This window comes from Zonotrichia albicollis, chromosome 2, assembly GCF_047830755.1.
Source record: "Zonotrichia albicollis isolate bZonAlb1 chromosome 2, bZonAlb1.hap1, whole genome shotgun sequence".
Taxonomy (NCBI): domain Eukaryota; kingdom Metazoa; phylum Chordata; class Aves; order Passeriformes; family Passerellidae; genus Zonotrichia; species Zonotrichia albicollis.
In genome coordinates, this window is record NC_133820.1 from 73,738,829 (window position 1) to 73,764,164 (window position 25,336).

The 25,336-nt window shown below is 38.5% G+C and overlaps 1 long non-coding RNA gene across 2 annotated transcripts in view; it reads left to right on the forward strand.

The window, feature by feature from the left end:
- Positions 1 to 25,336, forward strand: part of LOC141728220 (uncharacterized) — a 151,807-nt gene that overhangs the window by 7,039 nt on the left and 119,432 nt on the right. The window contains exon 2 of one of the 2 annotated variants that reach the window (XR_012579053.1): positions 5,311 to 5,448. The exons of the other annotated variant lie outside the window; for it this stretch is intronic. This is a non-coding gene — a long non-coding RNA (uncharacterized LOC141728220). The remainder of the gene's footprint in view (positions 1 to 5,310; positions 5,449 to 25,336) is intronic. 2 annotated transcript variants of the gene reach the window in all.

The window sequence follows — 25,336 nt, forward strand, 5'->3', positions numbered from 1 at the left end:
TCAGACTCAGCTATTACTGTCTTTAATAGAACCACGAGTAATATGAAGGGAAATGTGCTCAGTAAGATCAACATGTTGCTCATCATGGCTGAGGTTTGTTCTGTCATATTGCTTTTAAACAGACTGTTTATTTCATTTAATAGTTATAAAGAAATACCATCCAATAAGAATGTTTTGATTTATCCTTTAAGTAGTTGGTAGAAAAGATGGCATTAAGTCAGGCTTTCATCTCGCAGTTCTATTTTCATCTTTTTATTGCTAACATGTCAGTGAACAAACTAATAAAAAAATCCAAATTCAAATGCAGCTCAAATCCATCATAACAAGCTGTCATTTACTTCCACTAAGCATATAAAGCACTGCATCAGATTAGGCTATGCTTACAATCTCTAGAACAAAATGAAAGTTAAAAAAAGCCTCATTGCAAGGTTTCATTTTTCTTTTGAGTCAGTTGTAAGAAATTAATGCATAGCAATTAGCAATGAAGTGTTAAGGAATTGCAAGAATTTCACTGAAATTACCTTTGCAAATAGATTCAAAGCTGAAGATCTTGAAACTGAAACACAAAAGTCTTCTGAGTGAATTGGTGCAAATAATGTGTTAATGGGAGATCTTGGGAGAAAAATGATTGTCAAGAACAGTGGTTGATAAATGATTTTCAGTTTTGTAATGAAGGAATTAATCTGATTGGAAGCAAACAAAGATTCTTCTCTTTTTTTACTAAAATGTAAAGGTTAACATACTTCAGGTAGCATATTTTTTTTTAACTCATGCCATTATGTTTGGGATGTATTTTAAAACAATGTAAAATAAGTGTCTACTTTAATTAGCTCATTATGAAACTAAGGTTCATTTTCTGTCTTGGCTGTGATTTCCTTTGACATAACTGGGAACCCAATTCCTAGCTTATTTGTTGATATATGTGTTTAGACAATGAAATGTAGGTGAACTGTATCCTGTTTTTCCATCATACACAGTTAAGTCTATTAGGATCAATAGCATCCCTTTCCTACTCAATGGGTGGAATTAATTACGCTGTGGAAGTTTCTCTGTTTACTTCTATGGCAAAAGGTTAAGTGAGATCTCTTAAAAAAGTTACTCTCAGACTAGAAATTCCCCTGTTAGGATGATATTGGCTCCTGGCTACATGTAATTACCATTGATGCAGGTTCATGTCATACATGGGAGAAAGGGACACAACCCCTTTCAGAATATTCCAAAAAGTAAGAATAAAAGCATTTATATGAACAGTGGGCCCAGACATCAAGAACCAAGGAAACATCTTGAACTTTGATCTTGCATCTACTGGATGAATACTTTACTTCTTGAATTACCATACAAAGGATTGGTATCATTATACCAGTATCTTTTAGTATATAAGTTGGGGGAAAAAAAGAACTGTTGACATTTTTCAGTGAAGCCAACTTCTGTTCCCCAAAATTTCTATATGATCAAGTAGAATGTTTTTGATTGAAGGAAATTTAGTTATTAAACAATTATATCTGTCAAAAATATCGCAGCACTAAATGATAATAGACTCCCTATCAGCTTTTTTTTCCTTCATGTGATCAAAATTTTGCTGAAGGTATCCTGCCACCTAAATAGTCTGTATTTTATTAATTTTGAAAAGGATTCCACTATGCATCAGCAAAACATTTAATGAATTCAGCTCACCAAGAAGCGTTACCATTAATTTTTTGCATGATTATTAATTTGGTCCTACTGCACATGAACAGCTTGATCAGAACTGATACAAAGTGATGTCTGCTTGAAAAGTTGTGAATATTTGCATAGGCAGAAAATAATTAGCAAAGCTGGTGCTAATTTAAACCTCTTACTTTGAGTAAGTTCTCAGAAACCAATTTTTGCCTCATATATGGATGACAATTTGCAAGCAGTCACCCCTTTTATTACACTGAATTGCTTGCTCAAGGAAAAATGCCATGCTATGAAATGCTAACATCACTTGCCACAGTAGCTGTGGTCTCCTTGGGGTTCTTTTGGCCAAGTACCAAACCAGCTCTGCTTGTGACATTTTGTTTGATAACACCATAAAGTGGTAAGGCCACGGAACATATACATAGCACTATGCACTAATAAAGTGTTTATCCTTTAATGTCTCCCAGATGCTTGCCTATAGCTTTTTCCAGAAGTAAAGAGATTGTGTTGGCAGATGATCTTGTGTTTATATTGTCTGCTGGGTCTGTGTGATAACTCACATTCTTTCCTCCCTTTGTTTTTGTAGCATCAGTAAAGCAAGTGCTGCCTTAAAGGTCTGTTCCTCCATGTGTAACAAATGCCAGGTCCATTAAATAGCTAGGATCAAATGGTAATAAAACCAGAGGAGACAAGAACCTCATTGAGGGAAAAGCAGTCAATAATTTCTGTGTTACATGAAATTACAAAATTCTGTGAGACTCATAGTGTTTAACTCCAGGGAGTTTTGGAGTTATTAGAATGAACGGAAGAGTTCCCAAATTTAGGGGATCATTCAAGACATCCAAGATATTTATTCTTCCATTCAGTAAAGAAGGGCATGACACTTGGGATTCTTTATTACTTACCTTTTAGCACTGTTATTTATGGTAGTTGATACAGGTGAAAAAGGCACGTGTTGTGACTGCCTTTGTACTTACAGTTTGCACAGCTATAAATCACCAGCAGGATCAGCGAGTGCTGCGGGGCAGTAGAAAAATGAAACCCTGGCTTTTTACCCAGGTAGGAGTATCTGCTCAAATAAGACTGAAAATCAATTAAAAAAAATCAATTGAAATATTCTTACAAGTCAGTTAAATGAAAATCTAATGTAAGAAGTTTTTCACTGTTTCGTCTGTGTGCTGTTTTTGGTTGGCATAGAGGGAAGTGCCTTCACAGTAGCTGGCACAGAGCTGTGTTATGGGTCTGTGACCAAAACCATGTTGATATCAGAGTGATATTTTAGTAACTGTTGAGCAGCCTCAAGGCCTTTTCTCTTTGCAGCCCCACCTCAGCAGTGAGGAGGCTGGGTCTGCACAAGAAGGTGGGAGAGGACACGGCCAAGACAGCTGACCCCAAGTGACCAAAGGGAAATTCCAGCCCTTATGGCATCGTGTTTAGCACATAGAGCTGGGGGTAGAGTAAGGAAGGGGGAGACCTTTGGAGTGATGGCATTTGTCTTCCCAAATCACTGTTACGCATGATGGAGCCCTGCTTTCCTAGGGATGGCTGAACACCTCTCCCTGTCCATGGGAAGTGGTGAATGAATTCCTTGTTTTGCTTGTGCGAAAAGCAAAAGCTTTGCTTTGCCTATTGAACTGCCTTTATCTTAACCTGTAAGTTTTCTCACTTTTGCTTTTCTCATTTTCTCTCTCATTTTGATGTATGAGGAGTAGGTGAACAGTTGTGTGGTGCTTAGTTGGCAGTTGGAGTTAAACCAAAACACTTTGTCATGAGATACCAGGTAATATTTTTGAAAATGTTTAAATGCTTTTCAAGCCCAAGTACTCTTTCAATTGCAATACAGACATTTAGGCCCAGACTATTTACGCTTGTCAAAGCACTTCACAGTGTATGCAATTTATTCTGTCTGTTATAGCAGCATCTGCCAGCATAGTGATCATCATCAAGGATGTGATCTTTGCTTGACAGCAGAAACTTCCATTATACAAACAGTTGTACTGTCAAAACTGAACTTTTGCTGAATGAGCTAATTTTACTTGAAAGGATTGGAAGAGAAAATGTTAGTGTAGGCACTGACTTGTCAGGATGACACCAAATACCTTCAGGTCTGAATTTTTCCTAGTTCAAAAATAGTTTTAAATGTGTGTGTCCTATTTCACAAAAGTGAAGAACAGCAAAGGCTCACTGTGCAAGATCCAGGACAGGTTTGTGGGCCTTCAAATTTACCTGTGGAATGTCTAAGTGTTATGGGCATGATCCTCCAGAGTCCTACATCCCACATTAACATGCCTTCCTGTGCACTCTCTGAAGCACTTTTGGAAAAAAGACCACACAGTCAGCACCTTGAACAAATTGTAGCCTAAAGTCAGCTTTCTAATGGGAAAGCTTTCCTGAGAGAGCCACTAAACACCAAGCACAGGGACAATCCCCTGATGCCACCTCCTGCATGTCCCAATAACCATGCAAGAACATAGCTTTGTCTACAGAAGAGCCACAGGTGAATGAGGATAACACAATCTTACAGTCTTTATTTAAAACTCCGCCTCTTTGGAGCAGCAGAAACAGTAACATTCTGATTCACTAACAAACATATATAAAGATAACAAATCTCAAGAGAACAAGAGACTTATTTGTCTGTAGTACCTGAGGGGATCAAATCAGCTGTTTCTACCTGTCACATGGGAGGCTATAGGCACTTTTCACATGTTGCACTATAGCTGTGCAAAGGATGATAACCCTGTGTTGAAGGCCATAGCAACAATCCGATGGTTAGGATTGCCAGCTACAGGGCAGAGAGAAACATCATAAACTATATTTTCATTGCCTCAGATTAAGACTTTTCAAGAAGATATGCTGTAGTCATATGCAAACTTTTTGTTCAGTTTTGAAAAGAACCAGATGAAATATAACTACCATTCATATGCAGACACTCAGTTTAAATGACATAATAGGTCCCTTTTGGCCTTTATTTCTGTGGTTCTATATGCCAAAGCATTAATATTAACTGGAAATTATCAGGTAGAGTGAATAAATTCTGTAAGATTTACTTTACATTGACCTAATTAAGAATTAAATAGAGGTGAGACATTGAAATATATGAGCAGCTAAAAAATCCCAATATAATATTTGCATTATTACTGTGTTCTCCTCAAAACACTTGATGTCAATTTATTTTAAAATATATTTAATGTTTTAGGAAACTGTTGTAGTGTGTTGTTAAGTTTCTTGTGTCCACTGTCTTAAGAGTAAAAAAAGGATATTTTCTGTAGCTAGGATAAAGTAACAATTATGGTTAGCTGAGTTTTTCTAGAATACCATAGAATCTTAGAATGGTTGGGGTTAAAAGAGAGCTATGAGGTCATCTAGTTCCAGCGCCCCTGCCATGGTCAGGGTACATCTTCCACTAGTTCAGGTTGCTCAAAGCCCCATCCAGCCTGGCCTTGAACACTTCCATGGATGGGGCATCCATGAATTCTCTGCACAACCAGTTCCAGTGCCTCACCATCCTCACAGAAAAAATTTCCTCCTAATATCTAATCTGAACATACCCTCTTTCAGTTCCTCCTTTTCCCGTCACAGTATTCCCTCGTCCAAATTCCCTGTCAAGCTCTCCCTTTTAGGTACTGAGAGTCTGCTCTAACCTCTCACCAGAGCCTTCTCTTCTCGATCCAACTTTGTCATCCTGTCATCTCCTGGAGGAGACCTGCTCCATCCCTCTGTTCATCTTGGTGCCCCTCCTCTGGACTCATTCCAAAAGGTCGATGTCCTTCCTTTTCTGAGGATCCAGAGGTGAGTGCAGCATTGAAAATGGGGTCTCCTAAGAATAACATCTTTTTTGCCTAATCTGGAGAGGGGAGACAGCTGAATCAAGTTATTAATTTTTTGATGTGTATGCTGAGTCTAATAGATGTGCTTTATAATGTTTCTTTATAGGATATGGCCAGTCCTTTGCACGGAACAGGATTAGTAACCACAGTTAGTATGCTGGTTTAAAAAAATAACTTACATGCAGTATTTTTTGGTCATTATTACTCAAGACTCTGTTTAAACCAATGACCTTGTGTTCATAAGTCAGTACTATTAAGATCTCTCAAATGATCCTAGAAATCAGATGGTTAACTTCCTTTATTAAAATCAGTAAGACCTTCTTAGCTTGGGTAGGAATGGGATTTCAGTAGGTGCATATTACTTTGTTAAGTTGGTTTACTTCTTGTTTTCCTTCAGAGACTCAGCTCTGCCAATATTCTTCACAGCACACATGTTAATTCAGTCATGGATTCCAAGCAGCAAACTGAGCAGTAGAAATCTGGGTATGGAAGAAAGAGTAGTTTGTTGTGGGGGATTGCATTATACAAAGAGCCTTGCTATGAGCCAGCTTGCAAACTTGTCCTAGTAACCAGGGTTCAATCTGTGCCATCAGTAACAAGGTTGGTATAGATGGACTTCAGGCAGCTAAAAATTCACTCAAAAGGGAATATATTAACTATATTTAGGGACTGTAGCTGCAATCAGATCTATGATGAAACCGAGTGTGAGACAAAACAACCACATCGATTTAATTTATAAAAATAAAAAATGGCCATGAACTTCAAATATTTTAAGGTCAGAAGTCACTGTTTGATGTCCTGGTTAATATAGGTCCTAGGACTTCCATGAATTAATTAGCATTGACTTCTGTAAGACTAAGACCTTTATTGTTTGTGTTTTCCCAGTTACATGTAGCTGTTGAAATCACCAGATCAGAAAGAAATTTAAGATATTTTTCAGTTCATTCACTTCGAACTTTCCAATGTTATTTGCAATCCACTGCATCAATGTCATGTGCTTCTATACAGGGAACTCAAATGCCCTTTGTCATCTGGGCTCTTGCAAGAGCATGATTCTTATTAGCTCCAGGTAACTATGTGAAAATAAAAATGATAGCAAGCTGATATGTCACAGAGAAAGGGAGGGAGACCAAGAAGAATGAGATAGACATGGAATGGCATAAATGTGTTTTCTCTTGTCTCTGGATCAGTTTGCAGACTAATGGGATAAGCAGGTGAGAAAGAAAACATCCTTATATGTTTTAAAAATTCAGGGCAATGGACATCTCTGCAATGCTTTTTACAAATTAATCTTTTTTCACATTTTAAAGGAAACTGAAATCTTCAGCATGCAAAAGTGGAAAGAGTCTTTTATCTAAATAATTAAAAAATTGATACCTTTGTGACAATATATGAATATGTAGATTATGTGGGAGTTCTTTCCCTGTATGCTCCCTTTGCCTGTGCAGATGTGTAAGCATAGGGAAATCTTTACCTGAAAAAGTTGCAGTTGCATTTGCTGACTTCTACTGGACTTGCATTTCTTTTTTAATTCTTTTTTTTTTTAAATTATTTTTAAATTGCTTTGTAAACAGATGCAGTTTGGAACCCACAGCAACTTGTGGCAACTAATTCAATATGTTAAATACATACTGTATGAAAGCACTCCTCTTTTATTTATTTTGAATTAACTTCTTGATCATTAAACTTGATGATCTAGTTTATTCGATCATTTCTTATACTGGACCTTTTTTTATTGGATATGACAGAGCTAGTGATAATTCTTTCCCACAGCATCATGTATGGTGCTGTGAATTTGTGATCCAAACAGGGCTGATAACACAGAGATGATTCAGGGATGACTGCACTGAGCAGTGCTTGCACAGCCAGAGCCTTTTCTGCCTCTCACCCCATCCTGGCAGTGAGGGGGCTGGGTGTGCACAACAAACTGTGGAGGAGACACAGCCAGGACAGCTGATCCCAGCTGACCAAAGGGATGTTTCATAAATATGGCATCAAGGTCATTGATAAAGCTTGGGAAAAATGAGTTCATAGCTATGGAGTTTTTCTCAAGTAACCATAAGTGTGCAGAGATTCTTGTTCCTGAAGGTGGCTGAACACCAGTTTGTAGGTTACTTTCTTATTTTGTGTGTGCAGCTTTGCTTCATCCATTAAACCATCTTGGTCTATTCTATCTCAGCTTTTGCTGCTCAGATTTTCTCCCTGATCCCACTGGAGGTGTTGGTGACTGAGTGACCTAGGGGGTGCTTAGCTGCTCACCAGGGCAACCCACCACAACTGTCTGACAAAATTTTCAGCTTTCTTTATGAATCTTCTAGAGTTACTATATTCCTTTCTGAGATGTGAGAACTAGAACTACATGTTATTTGCAAGATGCAAGTGCATCACAGAATTGAATGGGGAAATAACATATTTGTCTGATGTGTTATCTCTTCCTTTCCTAATATTTATCGTTTTGCTTTCCTGTCTGATAACTATGGGTAATTTTCTTAGATTATCCATTGTAGTGTAGAGACTTTTTCCTCAGTGGTGATTAACTAGTTCAGAACTCATCACACTTCATGCATTTTAAGATTGGTTTTCCCCCATGGGCATAATTTTGCATTTATTAAGACAGAATTTCATCTGCTAATTGCAGTATACTTTTAAACCCCCTGTAGGAGTTAGAGGGCCAAATAGTACATACAGGGTACTCTTGAGAGATATTATTCTGTACCAATCAAGGTGGTAAAAACTACAAAGAATAAAGGCTCCAGGAATTTGAACTAGATTTTCCGGAAATCAATGGCAAGGATCTTTTTGTGCATAATTTTTCTATTGGAAAAATGTATGTCACAGTGATTTATACTGACAAAAGAGAGTGATCCACTTTATCTTCAAATTATGTGACTATTATCTCAAGTCATTAAAAAAGAAGGCTGGTGTTAGGCAATCCTTTTTCTACTTTAATAATCTAAAACTGAGCAGATAGTCCTCTTACATTAATGAACAATATTACATGTCTTTCACTTGAGAGGTATGGTCAATTTGAGCTATACTTTTCTGACACTAATACCTGAGTTCAAAGACATAACTACATACAGATTAGAGTGGAAATATACAAGGGAATTACGACTGAATAGTTTGCTCAGGTAAAATAAAAAGGAGATTAATTTCTCCTTGAAAACATTGGGAAATACCTTATTAATCTAACATATCAGACCTAAGAAATGTGCTCCTACTAATGCATGTGACAATATTGTAAAAAAATTTCAAATTTAAATTTAAACATATTTCAAAGGAAGTTGTCTCAACCATGTGTGATTGCTTTGATTCTCTTGCAAAAGCAGTTATTTATTATTTTTCCAGAATGGAGTAAATAATAACGTAGTGGTTAAAGACTGGGTCATTCCTGAACAAAAGTCAAACCCGTAGCATAATATATGTAACAGTATTTACTGAGGAGACCGCATATTTATAAGACAATTGCCTAGGAATCTTTCAGATCTAATTTCTTGCTTTTGTTCAAAAGCAAAAGGTCAAAGCAGGAAAAGGATAAAGTGTGTATGGAGTAAGTTTCAGAGTAGAATATCAGGGGTAATTATTTTTATTTTTCTTTATCAAATGTTATATTTTTTACTAATCTATGCCCATTGACACCATTTCAGGTCCCAGAAGTGTTACTGTTTTGTTAAACAACAAGCAACTCAACAGCTGAAGGGGAGGCGTAAAATGTGGGTTGAAAAGTAACGCTTATTCACAGATCTTCACATTCTCTTCCCAAATATCTATCCCTAGCCCAAATTTTTTTCCTGCCTCTCACTATGCATTAAGTGTTTAAAAACATTGTTGGACAGGCTCACCCTGTAACAAGAATCAAAGACATAAAAGATAGAGACATCAAAGACATAAACATGGCAAAATACAACTTGATCACATAGGTAGTGGGAATCCACTTATCTTGCTGCACTTTTTAAGTAAAAAGCATTAAATGTGCATTTGGAGCCATGACTGTCCACCATGCATTGTTAATTGTAATGGCTTTTCTGTCATGCTTCCTCCGTTTTGCTTCCCTACAAAACCCCATAAGGTGCACATCAAAGATGGAGAAAAAGTAGCAGGTATGTCGTACAGGCTGGCAATACTCAGCTGGTGGCAGCCTGTTTGGATCATTTTCAGCTTGTTGCCAAACTTGCCTCCAGGCTCTGCTGTGAACCACGTTTGGGACTTGGCCCAGGAACAGAGTCGGGATGCTGTGAAGTTTGTCTTTGATGCCCGTTATCGGCAGTGCCCACTGCAATGCAGGCACAGCCAAACGTGGGGTCCGGCAGTTTCTGTGCTTCTGGGCAAGTCCTTGCTCTGCTTTCCAGACTTTATCTTTCTGGCCTCTCCCTGATGCAGCTATGCCTGCCTGACACTTACGTTTCTCTCTACACTATAGTTTTCAAGGAGACCTTTTCCTCTTGTGATTTTCTGAAACAAAGCAGCTGTGAGACTTGGAAGCAATGATGTTTTCTGTTGGCACATTTCCCCCCACCAGGAGTAGCACACACGGTTACATGATGCTTAGGGCTGACAACAGGCAAGGTGACAGCTCTCACAAAGGACATTTTGGAGAAAGTTTTTGTCAGCCTCCTCAGCAGCTCCAAGGTGCTGAGTTGCCTGCATTAAGATCTGTTGACTGTGAGTTTGCTGTGCTCTTTTTCTAGCTTTTTTCCCCTCATGCGGGAGAGTATTCCCCTTTCCTAGTTAGATTTGTGCTCCAATACTTGAAAATTAAGGGCTTTAGCTTCAAATTGCTTGGCTACTGAACTAAAGGACTGTGTGTGAAAGCTCTTGTCAAGGACACAAAATATGTGTAACCATATCTTATTCAATATTTCACAGTACTGCTCCGTTTGGCTTATGCTTAAACACTAGTAGGAAAATCCAGACTTGATCCCACTTTCTCTCCTAAGTTAAATCCTCAGGAAGCTGCAGGTTAGCTATGGTCAGCTATGAACCAGACAATGACACTACAATTAGCTCTTTTGCAGGCTGTAAATTGAAGACATAAGTTTATTTCATGACATTGCTCTCCAAGCTTCATTTCTTATCAGAGAACAGGGGAAATATTTGCAGTGTGTCTGTGCCATTTGATGTTTGTGATTGACGGGCTATAGCTGGCCAGGTTTGAGCTATTTATCCTAAAGTCTCCTACAAATAATGTAAAGAAATAAATATAATTATTCTCATCCTAAAATGGTTCTCTAAAACAGATCAAGGGAATGGTGATATAAGAGTACTAAGAGACCTTACAGTGAATCTCTCATCTGTTGACATCTAAGTAGCATAAACTTAAAATTGAGGTGAATCCAACTCTAATCAATTGCTTAAATGTCAACTGGATTCCATATGGTAACATTTTTATATAGGAAAGTGCTAACAAATTGTAGTTTGGCTCTTTGAAAAAAATAATGAGAGAAGAAAAAACTTAGGTTTCAGTTCCAGGTTCAGACTCCTGACTATAAGGTCTCTGCAGGGCAGATATCTATATGTGAGCTACAAATTATACACTTAAGGGGGATCTAATTAATACAGGTAGTGCAGCTGAAGCAGCTCTTCATCTGGGGAGATGAACAGGTCTTCTTTAGACTGAGCTCTGAGAACTCTCTGTTCACTGGCTGTAATAAAAGCTAAGGCACCATATAAATAAATAACAGTGATATTTCATCCAGTGATTTAATCTTAGTAGGTGGATGAATGACTGTGCCTTCCACATTTTTACTCATGGTCAGGCTTGGAACTGAGAACATGGGCATGTGCTTTTATCTGTTGTTGGCTTAGTAAATAATGTCTCACTCATGCTGGGCCAAAAGGTGTTATAGCCAGTTTAGCATTTGGATGCTTGGAAGGTATAAAAACTACACCATGCTTTTGCCCTTTTTGTGATACATATGTATCACTCTAGGAACTGTTATTCCTTGACAAAGGAATTCATATGCTTTTCTCTGACTATTTGGAATGGTCAGCTATGACACTGTCACAGTTTAGCCAAAATTGTGTGTTAGAGTTAAAATTTTGAATAGTGTAGATATACTATAGGGAATTGATTGGCATAAGGGGAACAATATTAGTTCCCAGCTGGAGACCTTCAAAAGTTCTTACAATAAATGCACATCAACGAGAAAGGAAAAAATTTGTGCTGGGAGGACATTTATTGTTATTTCCACTATACTGTTGGTTCAGGACTTGCAATAGCTCACACTAACTCCTCACAGAAGAACTGCATGGCTCATAAGTGCACAACCTTTGTGAATTTATAACTCAGTCAAGATCTCTTGATCTTTATAGTTTCAGGGCTGGATGGCCTTAGAAATATATAAAACCTTACAGCTTGTAGAATTCAGAGTATCTTCTAAAATGAGTATTTGGCTTCTAAAATTTCTGAGCTTGCATTTGTATTTTTTCACGTATTCACCCACATATAGAACCTGGGATCTGACTGGGGCCTGGAAAAGCTTGAGAAGTCTTGTCCCTGGGTCAGTCAAACACTGGTATCAGTGCAGGCTGAGGGATGAATGGACTGAGAGGAGCCCTGTTGAGGACTTGGTGATACTGGTGGATGAAAAACTGGGCATGAGCTGGCAATGTGTTTCTGCAATCCAAAAAGCCAATCAAATCCTGGCCTGCATAGAAAGAAGCATGGCCAGCAGATCAAGGGAGGTGATTCTGGCACTCTTCTGTACTCAGTGGAGACACAACCTGGAGCGCTGCATCCAGCTGTGGGGTCCCCAGCACAGGAAGGACATCAACCTGTTGGAATGAGTCCAAAGAGGGGCCACAAAAATGGTCAGAAGGATGGAACACCTCTGCTATGGGACCAGGCAAAGACAGTTGGGTTGTTCAGCCTGGAGAAGGCTTTGAAAGACCATTTTGCAGCCTTTCAGTACTTGGAGGGTGCTTATGAGAAAGGTGGGGACAAGCTTTTTATCATGGTCTGAAGCAATATGACAAATGGTAATAGTTTTAAATGAAAAGAGAGTAGATTCAGACCAGAAATAAGGAATCAGTACTTTTAGGGTGAGGTTAGTGAGACACTGGAACAAGTTGTCCAGAGATGTGATAGATGTCCCATCCTCAAAACATTCAAGACCAGGTTGGATGGAGCTCTGAGCAACCTGATCCTGTTGAAGTTGTCCCTGCTTATTGCAGGGGTGTTAATCTAGGTGATCTTTAGATGTCCCTTCCAATCAAAACTATTCTATGCTTCTATAGCTGCATATTGCACTTCAAGTATTTTCCATGTCTCTCTATGCTTCTTAAAATTGAGTATCTCCTTACATGAGGTTTGGCTGCCTAAACATTCTCTTCCAAAGCCCATGGTCTAGGTTATGCTAGTGACTACATAGCACAAAGTCTTTAATGTCCATGGATATATCCATATGTGTGGATAAAATCATGCCTTCATCAGTGCCATGAAGGTCTACTGATTTAAATTCATACCTTCTCGTCCATATTTCTACAACCAGACTGGAAAGCTAGTGCTACTGCGTTATTTAGATGCCACTTCCAACTCAATAATTTGCAAGAAATTACACCTGAATCTTGAGTCTTGTGAGCAAATGAGATATGACTCAGAGAGGCTTGAGAGTTTTGGGGTTTTTTTTTCTCTCTAGATTGTTTTGGAGGCATCTAAATTCTTCACTTTTTTTGAATTTTATTCATACAGATATGAAAGTCTGGCAATGATGGCAGTGTACAGTAAACTGATGTTCTCATTTATCAATTTTGATGTTTAATTTCTAACTGTGCTACTAAAATTAAGCTGAAATATTCCCTTAAACTTGCTTAAAACACTGTGGTGGTTTGACCAGGAAGGAGTGGGAATTCTGGGAAGCTGTGGTCAAACCAATGAAGGTTTTGGGTTTGAGACTGGCACCCGGTGTAGCCAGTGGGGTTTGGACACACCTCCGAGAATACACAGGGGTTAAAAGCAGGGCACTGCCCTTGGATCTCTCTCTTTGGGACATCGCGGCGAGGAGGTCAGATCTCCCCCCCCCGTCCAGCCTGCTGCTGCTGGGCGGGGGAGGGGCGGCCATGCGGTAGGCCCGGGGCCTGGACAGAGATGGGGGTTGAGGGGGCTTCGAGGATGGAAGGGTGGAAGATCCCAGAGAGTCAGCCCTCGGGCAGCCAGCCCCCCCCCCCCCCCCCCCCTTCCCAGGAGAGAGAGAGAGAGAGAGAGAGAGAGCCGGCGACACCGGAGGAGAAGGGGGGAGGAAGACTGCCCGGCCGGAGCGGCAGCGTGTGGGCAGCGTGTGTGGGAGTCGCTCCGGGACAGATAGAGACTGAAAACTTTTAACCCTTTCTTGCATGATTGGGGCCTTGCAAAAATGCTAATCCTCCTCGAAGCTGAATAAGAAGGGAGATGAGAGATGAGATGAGACAAGGACCTGGCCCGAAGAACGTGGAGATGATTGGATGAGGAGAGATGATTTGGAGTGGCTTTTTTTGGCTGGACTTTTCTTGTGGCCATAGACTCAGTTGTTCCTGTGACACAGACTGCATTTAGGGGGAGGCAGTGGCTCAAAACCAGGAGGGTTCATTCGTGAGGACCCCCCGGCCCCAGGGGATTGGAAAAATATGGGGGGGACAGATGTCCCAAAGCAGAGACTGTGCGTTTTTTGGAGTGAGACAAGGCATCCTTGAAAGACAACCCTAAAAGCAGCTCTGGCCATGTCTCAGTGGTGAGAGCACTGGGCATGGAAGGAAGATGTCACAAGCGGCAAAAGGACTTTTTTTTCCGGGCGGTGCCGAAGTGACAAGGAAGCACACGAGGTTTCAGTGTGTTTCCAGGAGAAGCCTATGGAACAAGAAGGACTCCTTTCCTCTTCATGAACTGCAGTTTGAGTATACTAAAGTGTCGTGCCGGGCTGGGCAGTTGGTGTTTTGGGAGAATGTATCGGATTGGGAAAGTCAGGGAGTGGGGAGGAGGAAAGTGGTTTTTTTGTAAGGTTTTCAATTTCTTTTTTTCTTTTCCTGTAGTTTAAGTAATAAAGTGTCCTTTATGTTTAAGTTGGAGCCTGTTTTGCTTATTCCTAGTCACATCTCACAGCAGACACCAGGGTGAGGCATTTTCATGGGGGGCACTGGCTCTGTGCCAGGCTCAAACCATGACAAACACCATTATTTTTTTAAATAGCATTAAAATTTTACTTTAGGAATATCTCTTTTCTGCTTATGAACTCTGCTTATGACTCTGTAGTTTTCAATTCAAAGCTCTATGAAGTACTGCCTGGAAATACCCAATTCTGTGATGAGTATGGGTGATTTGTTTTCTAAGGAAAGTGCAGTTCTGCACCTGAGAATTTGGGGAACAGAATTGTTTTGTAGAGAAAGACTTGAGGATCCCAGTGGGGAGGAAGTTCAAGAGAAATCAGCACTGTGCCCTTTCAGCAAAGAAGGAAAACATGCTGGGGAACAAGAGTGCAGGCAGCAGGTCAGGGCGAGTGATTATCGCCGTGTATTCAACACTCACAAAACTATATTTCATTCCAGTTTTTGGCTTTCCAGTTCAGAAAAGACATTGACATACTGAGGTCTCCAAGCCAATGAGGGGACTTGAGCAGTTGGAGTACAAGGAGGGACTGTGAGGGCTGAATCTATTCAGCCTTGAGAAGAACAAGTCATGGAGACCTTGGTGTTGGCTATAACTTCCTCTTAGCAGGGAACAGAGTATGGGGCAAGCTCTTCTCAGAGATGTACAGTAGAGGCACTGGGCACAAGCTGGAATGCTGAAAAATATTATTAGAGAGAAGGAAAATTTCTTATTGTGAGAATGGTCAAATACTGGAGCAGGCTGTGCAGAGGGGTTGTGAATTCTCCATCTATAGAGATACTCAGATCCTCACTGACTATGGCTCTTAGCCACCTGCTTAATTTGCCTTGCTTTGAGCATGCCTCAAAGAAATCCCTTCCAATATAGTACACTTTATGGTTTTGTAATTCTTTAGAGTGGGAATATAAAATTGCAGAAGAATTATATTCTAAAACTTGTGCTGAACTGAGGAAAACAAATGTTTTATTGGAACAAATGCTATGTTTGTTCTCTGGTTATATAAGCCATTTAACCTGTCCACAGTGGAGAAATTGATAGGTGGTATCTTAGCCACATCTTACTGAATTGATTACCTGGTGGGTATGGCCACACAGTTTGTGCTCTGTCATGCAGGGCTTTCAGCAGCATGAAGGGTCGTCCTAAGCATCTGAAAGGTCAGACATACATGCAAGATACAGGACAGATAATCAGCAATTACAAGTTGCTGCAGGTCCACATCTTGTATGTCTGTGTGTTCAGCCTATATGGAGTGCACCAGGAAATGCATGAATGAATGAACTAAAAGTACCCACCATTTGTGAGCGCCAAGTGCTTACACTTCAGGCTAGCTGAAATGGCAAATTATCACCTTCATATCCCTACTAACTCTCTTTTCTCTTCTTTTCTTCCTGTTTTGTTTGTGTTGCTGCTATAATTCTCTATTATCTTTCATCTGTAGTTCTTATTGTTGTGGGTTTTTTTTTTATTTGTGAGCTTTTTTCTTTTCTTCCAGTTCTTTATTAAATCTCAAAATTCTTTCAGGCATTCTTCCTAATTTTTCATTCTCCCCAGTAGTTCCTCAGATAATCTGTTACCTAAATTACCACTCTGTATTTGTATTTGGTTTTTCTCTTGCTTAATCTGATTGGGAGTTCTTTAGGGTAGCTATCGAACAGATTATGTTGAATATTATTGAATTTATTAAAGGAGAAAAAAACTTGTTTAAGGTATTTAAGCATGTGTTTATCAAGTACCATGTAAATGCATAACAATAGCTGTGATAAATACTAATAATATTACTGTTGTCATGGTTAATAATAAGTGTGATCAGTACCAATATAAATATAATTTGTCACTAGTGCAGTTGCTCAGTGAAGATGGTTTTGATAATAATAAACACTGTCACCAAATATTCTTCTTGATTATAGAGGAGACATCCTAGTAATTTACCTTGCTCATAATTTACCAGATGTAGGTAAAATATTAGATGTTTCAGTAATTAGTAAGTAATTGTACTTCAAGCTACTCCTTCATTGAGAGGAATAATTACTGCTTGCTCCCATTCATCACTCATTTTGCACTGCAGCATGGACATGAACATATCAGAATGTATGTATTCTAGAGTGGCTCACTGAACCCTTGGGATTTTTTTTTCTAGTGATTTAATGGCTTAGCTCTGTAAGGTATATTTTTTTAAATGATGTATTTTTTTTCTTTAAGAAATCTACAGTCACAAAAGTGATGGCCCCGACTATGATCTATAAGGTGGTAAATGTCTACATTAATTTTATTATGTCAAAAATAGTTGGAGTGAGGAAAGTGTTAAAGAAAAGCCTCACGCACCTTTTGTGTTACTTTTCTCAGAATATCAGTTCATGGCTAGCATGGCAAGCAGACTTCTGTGTTAGATGGACTTTTGATCTGACTATGCAGCAACTTGTGTGAGCATGAGATCCCTTTGGGTAGACACCCCAGAAATCAGCCAACAGCTGTACCTGAGCGGGACAAAATGAGAGGGGTGTGGAAAATACTCTAATTCATGGTCTAATTCTCTAATTAGACTCTAATTCTAGCTCATGGTCTTATGTGTTGGGCTTTGCTTCTGGTGGAATGGAGCAATGGGTATGAACATTGTCAAGGAGGAGTAGATTAAGCCTCTACCTCTTTCAACTGTAAGTGTGCATTCTTGGCATTGTTTTACAATGAGGTGGTGACCCACCATGTCCTCAGTTTGGTGCTAACTGCAAATCTGTGTAGAGCGTTTCTTATCTGCCTGACTAGGTTGGAGGAAAATGCAGTTTTTGAATCGTCCTCAAGTACAAGCCTCAGAGTGCTCTTCCACCGCTCAGCTGTATCCAGACATTTATAACAAATCAGTCTTTGCACACCTGGGAAGAATTAATATTAACCAGCCAAGATCTTGCCAGGAATAGAACCTTGAATTCTACTTTTGTCTCATGAGTTTCTTTTTCACCACTTGTCTCAAGAGTTGTGGCTCAGCTGCTGATGTTATTAACCACAGTGAGTAAATTAATTAAATAAAATCAGACTATATTTATTTTATAACATATTAAGCCAAAATTGCTTTCACATTCTCCTTTATAAAATATTTGATAATAATTAAAATAAGACCCAGCAATTTAAAAAAAATTGATGAAATTATATATACATATATATATTTCTAAATGATTCTACCAAGTTATTTAAGTTACTTTTTCATAATGTTTGGTTTGTTATGAAACAATAGCTTCATGTTTCATGTGTTTTACAGCGCAAAGTTGTTCTAATTAGAGTAAACAAGTACATCACATTTTAAAAATAAATAGAAAAGGTTAAAATTTATTTTGAAATTCTTAGTGAAGGAACAAAATAATGCTGTGAGAAAGGAATTTAAAAATTTGAAAGCACAGCTCTACTCCAAAGACAAGTTGAAGATGAGTATCTGGGACATCCCTAAATTGTGGATTAGCAGAACAAAGAAGGTTTTTCTTTTTCTCTGAGCTTGCCTTCATTGTGTTCTTAAAAAAACAAACCAAAAAAACCCCTCCAAAAATCCCAAACCCTTTTGTAAGTCTTTTGAACTTTCATGTTTGGACAAGAAAAAAGGAAGCATATGCACCCAGAGACTTGACAATGATGGACAGCAACTGGTAGTTACAATTAAACATTAATTAGATAATCACTCGGCTTCATTTTGAATGTTTGTGCCATCCCAGAAATCTCAATGCGCTGTGGTAATTAGATAGACTTTCTGCATAAATTAGGCTATATTAAGACAGTTTATGTGGATAACAATATCTTCATAGACTTGATTCATGATCACTTCCATTTTAATTAATTTATTTTTATGTGAGTGTGATAGAAAGTCATTCAACTGCACCCCCTCATTGTGGACCTGGGGGCCTTACACTGAAGTGTTTTTCAGTAACAGAGGTAAGTTAATGCCTGGGCAGACTGAATTTACATAATAAGTGCCATTTTTATGTACATGTGCAAAAAGAACTCATTTTTTATTGTAATATGACTCACAAACATTCCCAAAGGGAAGAAATCTGTTATTGCCTTGTATACTTGTTCTTATACATGGTAATCATTGCATGAGCAAACATATGCACCAAAAAAATCCTGTCTCTTGGATTTCAAGCAGTAATTATCTCTGCTTAATATATCTGTCACACTGTTGGTAACCATCTGATGGGGAATGCTTGTGCTACTTTGCATTCATTCAGGCTTTCAGTAATTTTTTGAATACTTGAGAAAATTCAGTAAAGCTCAGCTGTGCCTGAAATATTAGAGAGTGCTACAAAATCTGCATGATTGTATCAGTCAGTACTGCATCAGAGATTTGCAATTTATGCACCGAAAATAGACAGTTCAAGTGTGTTCCCAACCCTAAACAGGTCATGACTTGTACTCTGCTCTACTGGAAATTTTTTGGCATTTACATGTTTGTTTTCCCACTGTAATAAATATTGTGCAATAAGGGTAATTGCTTTTAATTCTGGGATGACTTGTCATGAACTCGATACTGTGAACTTGAAGAGAGGCACAAGACAGAGATTCTCTCTGGTGGTTTGCCAGGCTGTCTAGGGACAAGTTCTGCTGACATCCAGAGAATCTCCAAAAGACGTGTCAGGAAACGGGCAGCAGCAGACATTAGGGCTAAGATTCCCAGAGGAAAGTGTGGTAGAAAAACCTGGCTTTTAGGTACATTGCATCCATGCCTGAGGAGTTCTCCGGAATTAGATACACAAGTATGGGAGCCTTACTTTTTAACAATGAGATGGTTACAAATTAAACACAGGAAAGAACAGACAAAAATGCTGATGGTAGAGATAATTTTTCTTATTTCCAAGAAACAAAAAACCTTTTCTGAGACTACCAAAAGTGCCCATCTTCAACTGGGACCTCAATCTCTTTTAAAGTGCGGCTAGAGGCTTGTACCAAGGTATGGTCATAAAATTTCCCTGGGATGAGTATTTCTCCTTTTTTTTCATGGGTTCTGTGGTTACAGTGGACACTTGGCACAGAAAGAATTTAGAATTTGTTGAATACCTGTCACTATATGAGTAGTTCTCAGAGTGCTTCAAATAAAGACTGATCATCTGATGACTTGCAATGTCAAAAGCCTTCAGCACAGCTTGTTAAGTGTGGACCTTGAAGATCTACTAACTCTTTGAGAATTCTAAACACCCCTGGGGACATGAGAAGGCGTGCCAGTGCCAGAGCAGGAAAAATATCAGGCACTTTACCCATAGGCTTCTATACATCTATAGAAAGTGTAGATAGTTCACAAATCTGTAGGGTTTTTGGTTTATTTCTTATTGTTCCTTTTAGCCCATCTATTTTTCTGTTGACATGTTGAGCTCAGTAACACTGTAAAAGTGATTAGGAAGGGAGGAAAAAGTAGGTAATCTTGAGATAGTCCTTATGTTCAGAAAGCATTTGGGAAGAAGACATGCAAGAAGGATTCAAAAATATTCAGCTCAGATTTACTCATTCCATATGTCCGAAAGTGTCTGGTTCACAATGGGCACACGTAGGAGCTGTGGTGTACTGAGCATTACCGTGCAGTCTCACTACATCAGAAAAGAAAATTGAAGCTCACTTTTCAGCTGATTTTCTCTGTCTTTAAAGAAATCAGAGGTCTTTCATATTTAGATGCAAAACTGAGAATCTTTCTTTTAAGTCATTCTATTTCTTGCAAATTTTGAAAAGGTTGAAACTGATGGGTTTCTGTGCTATGTATATGAAAGTGACATCTCAACAAATATGAGTTCATTGCTTTTCACAGTGAAAAGTGCATGCTAAAGTTAAGTTCCCCTAGCCTCAGAATTTTTATTCTTTATTATGTCACAGACTACCATCTTTGGCAAGAAGGAAGTTTATCCCTTATGAAATAGAAGTCATAATCAGTCTAGGACACAGTTTTCCTGCTCTGTTCCATGGGACTTGGTTAGACCAAATCAGTTCAGTTGGTTCCTACCTTCTGAAAGTAATCACTAGTTCTTATTATAATTAACTGTGCCAGTGAAAGAATGTTCCTATGCACAGAAATCTCTACTGTTTATACTGTATCACTTTCCAGTATTCAAAAAGACTAGGGACATTTGAAATACTTGTTTGCTGAGATCATCTTATTTTCAAGGGTTTAGACATTCAATATATGATGTGGGCAGTTCTGTATGAGTTACTTGGACGTCAGAGAGCAGTCCTGGACGCTTACTTCCATAGGGAATAGCCTCAATAAAAAAAGTTGCTTAATATTCAGGGGCTTAACAGAGAAATGCAGGAGAAAAGACACTGGGCTGGATCTCTTTCCATTTGGCCAGCTCTTAGAGAGGCTCCCTGTTCAGTAAGTGATCCACTGGTTGTCATGTCAGTTGACTCTTTGCTCCCTTACAGCTTAATTATTCTTGCTATGTTGTATGTAAAACTGTTGAATTAGAGAAAATTCCCGTGGTGAAGAGCTGAGTCAAAGCTGCCAGCTAGCAAAAGCCTTTTCTTCCTACATTATCTTTTAATCTGTTGTATAAATGTCACAAGCAGGATCCCCTTTAATTAACAGGAAGACAGGTGATGTGATACACTATTCTTCAGCTAGAAGCAGGAGAAGCAGATATTGATTGATTAGAGTATGGCATCCATCATGGACACCCAGCATGAGAGCTGTATCAGAAGGACAGAAGGGGCAAAGACCTTGGGCCCCTTTGATGAGATGTGACAAAAATGCCAATAGTGAAAGAAGCCAAAAGTGGTGTCTTTGCCTATTGCTGTGACTGGCTGGGCCCATGTAACATTTCACTAAATGCAATCATTGATTATGAGTTTCAATGTTTTTGGCTTTGACAGAAGTGATAGCAAGAACTTTGAGCATTGCTTGGCTTTATGCAGGGTGAGACTGGCAGAGTCAGAAATTGCTTCTGCATGAGCTTGGATTTTATCCTCAGAAGACTCTTCAGCAACACTCCAACACTGTACAAACAGGTTAGTCTCTCTGTCTCAAATATCCTACCACTAGGTTCCACTGCAGCTGCTTTTGCTTTCATGATAATATAAACAGCAATTTTACTGTCTTGCTATATTTAAAACCAGATGGTGGGCCCACTTACCCCCCAGGCAAACATTGCAATTCCTCCTTTTTCAGATTTTAGTATTTGGTTGCTGACTGAAGCACCAGGGTTTAGAATCATTGCTGTTACACAGCACCACATTTCCTGTAAAAGCCCTTTTATGTCTTGTACACTTACATATTATATCATAGAAGCATATACATTCTGCTGCTAACTAGAAAATATGAATTTTAATCTAAAATACATGCATGAAAGATTAATAAATAAAAAGCTCTGTAGCAGAAAAACAATTCCCTATTTGCAAGTGTAATTTGGTATTACGCATAGAAGCAAAGACTGACAAAATTATGACATAACCTTTTGAATCAGAAATTACCAATTATGATCAGTTCTGTTGTGTTTAATAGTAGAACAATTCCAAACTGTTTGTTTACAAGATGTATAAGTATTTGCAGCACTTTTTTCATCCTAATTGACCTCGTCTCTTATTTTTTTCTGCCAAGGGAATGACAGCATTCAGTATGACACAGAAATTATATTTGATGCTCACTTTGAGGCTAATGGTAGTTCACAACAAAATACCTGCTGGCAAGAGCTTTTCATAGAGAAGTTTTCATATCTAAGATCTGTTATGAGATTCCCATCTTTCATTGCAGTCTTTTGATATCTTCTGTGCTACAAAATTCATCTGGTTTGTGTAAATATCAAAAAGCAATAGGGTGGACTTCAACTTATATACTATAGGACATAATAATACAGTTTTAATAAGTTTTAATAAAATAGTAGTTTTAATTAAAATAGTTTTAATTGAAATTAGTTTTAATTAAAAGTGTCTCTCATTCTGAGGCTTTGGAAATGTTTCTTTTACTTTTCCTGATGTGTTAGTTCTTTGTTAGCACTTACAAGTTGTCATTTTCTTCTGTGTTTACTTTTTTATTGAGGATCCTATGAGCTCTTTCAGCATCACCTACCCTTCTAGCCAAAGGCAGCAATCAGCAGCTCGGAGCTGCTTCATAGTAATGGACAGTTGTGTTTTCCAAACCAGGGCACTATTACCACTATTACTGCGAATAGAGAAAGTCAGCAAAACCCAAACCCTGTAAAATATAAAGGGGAAACCTGTTTCAAGTCTATTAAAAAAAGCCAGGAAACATCCAAAGAGAGGAAAAACCCTTAAACAAACAAAAAAAATCTTCCCACACAAAAAAAATTGCCAAGTAGCTATGACTACTGCACATGCAACCTAAACCTAATAAAATATGCTCCAGTTATTGTTGTAACCTGAGAATTACCACGATTGCTCCTAGTTGTGAATAAGGGTAGCAAACTTCATCAAAACTCTTTGTTAGCTAGTCACATTGTATTAGAGCTGGAACCGTCTATGTGACTGGACAGACCTTCAACAAACTAAAACATAACTCTTCAAAAAGAAGATTTAATCACTGTAGAAGTGAAGAAGAGCTAAGTACAGTCCCTGGCAAAATGAGCTCTCTTAGTGAATACATGCCCGGTTACTGACTACACTCCACATTACATTTGCACTTTGGAAATGCACAAAACCTTGTTATGGGAAAAGAAAAACACCTTATATGTAAATTCATTAGCATCTAAACAGTTTAATCAGTGAATTCTTATTGGTCCAAATGTAACTATTAAAAAATAAAAAAAGGAGTCATACAGGAAGATAAGTGTTAAAAATTGTATACACACTTCCCCTTTTCATAGAATCGTAGATTCACAGATGATTGCAGAATCACAGAATGGCTGAGTTAGTAAAGCACCCCTGAAGAGTACCTAGTCCAACTGGCCAGCTCAAAGCAGACCGACATAGTTTGCTCAGAGCCATGTCCCACCAGGTTTTGGGCATCTCCAAGGATGGAGACCACAACCTCTCTGCGCAACCTTCCCTTATGGTGAAGAATTTGTTATGTTTAATTGCAATTTTCAGTATTTCAATTCATGCCTGTTGTGTCTTGTCCTGTCCATGAGCGTTACTGAGAAGTCTTGTCTCTGTCTTCTTTTCTTCCCATAAGAGGTATTTATACACCTCTTAAATGTAGGGGCCTCCAGAGTCTTTGCCAGGCTGAGCAGTCCCAGCTCTCTCTGCTCTTCCAGGAGCTCCATCATCTTAAAGTACTCTTGACAAACCCAGTCCTGTCTAGTGGTCCATGTGTTTCTTGTACTGAGGAGACCTGAATTGGACCCAGCAGTTCAAATATGGTGCCAGTATGTAATTTTGTGTTGTTATTTGCTTATTTGATTTTATGCTGGTGGTGTGGTTACTCTTCCAATATTCTTCTGGATTCTAAGCTGAATTATTTAATTCCATATGTGTATGGAATGTACAGTCTGCTGTCAAAATTCTGTACCCATTGTTGGGAGAAGTATGATCATAATGATAGTTTTTTCTTCTGTATTGTAAGAGCCATTTGGGATCTTGTTTACTAGATCTACAGGTTTACAAGTGCTACACCTTGTTTTTTTGTCTCTGGTCTCCAAGGTCTCATAATATCTGAACTTATTTAGGTGGTGTTTTATCTGTGGTGTTTTTTTCTTATTTTTTACCCTTAAAACTGCTTTTACCAAGCTTCACGTCTGCAAGTTGATTTTAGCCTTCCAGTTTCTAGATTTTCAGTGGAATGGAAATGTGTCCATTTTCTTGTCATTCTGATCTCATAACCACTTTACAGATGTGTTATTAGTTCAAGGTCCTTGTTGCATAGCAGACCCATGTTCTGCTGCACTCCATTAGTAACATGAATGTTTCACTTTGCAGGAACAACTACCTGTTAATTACTGATTTTATAAAATTATTCTTACACCATACGGAAATTAGTAAAAGGAAAATGAATTAGGTTTATCCACCTGTTCATTAGGAAAAAAACCAAAACCATGCTACACTTCAGCAAACGAGCAAAGCAAAGACTGGTCAAAATTATTTTGAGCAGCAAACCCACCTTGAAGCCTATGTTTTTAGTACTGCTAGCAGTACCAATATTACATGAATTCCACTTGAGAGGATCCAGAGGGTATTTCTGGATCTTGGAGGAAGTTATAAAGGGTGAAAAAAGGATCTGAAAAGTTGGGAAAGGAATATAAGTACATGATTTTTCTCTAGTCTCGAACCAAATTTTCCAGTGTGTTTTGAAGTGCTGGCTTGCTGAGCGTGTGAAGTAGTTGATGCTGTGACATTTAGTGAGCAAGCATCCATAACTGAAAGTTCAAACTTAATTTCTTTTCTTTTAAGGCAGAACTTGAAGGACTGAAAAATCAGCAAGACTCAATCAAGTTGGCAACGTCAACAGAAAGATTTAGACATTGTATTTGATATATTTATGAATCATGAGCAGCAAAATGTACATAGAGTTGCAGAAAATGCACAAAAGCTGTTGTTTTGAAAGTAATACAGCTTGAAGCAGCTATCTCAACAGGGCTTCTGTCAAATAATAGTTTTCTGCAGTGAATTAATTACTTGGCTAAGTATGCCAACATACTTATAGGAGTGGTCCTTTGTGCATCTGCTCCAGCACACTCTGGAAAACTTAATAGAAACATTTCCAGAAGCAATCCAAGATTCATATACCTATAAGATTTACATGCTTCAACAGTGCTAGAGCGAGATAAAAGCATCTTGGCCACCCAGGTAAAGGCAATTAAACTTAACAACTCTTGGTTTCACTCTCTTGCAGTCCACAAAGTTCTCACCTCTAAATTCACACTTG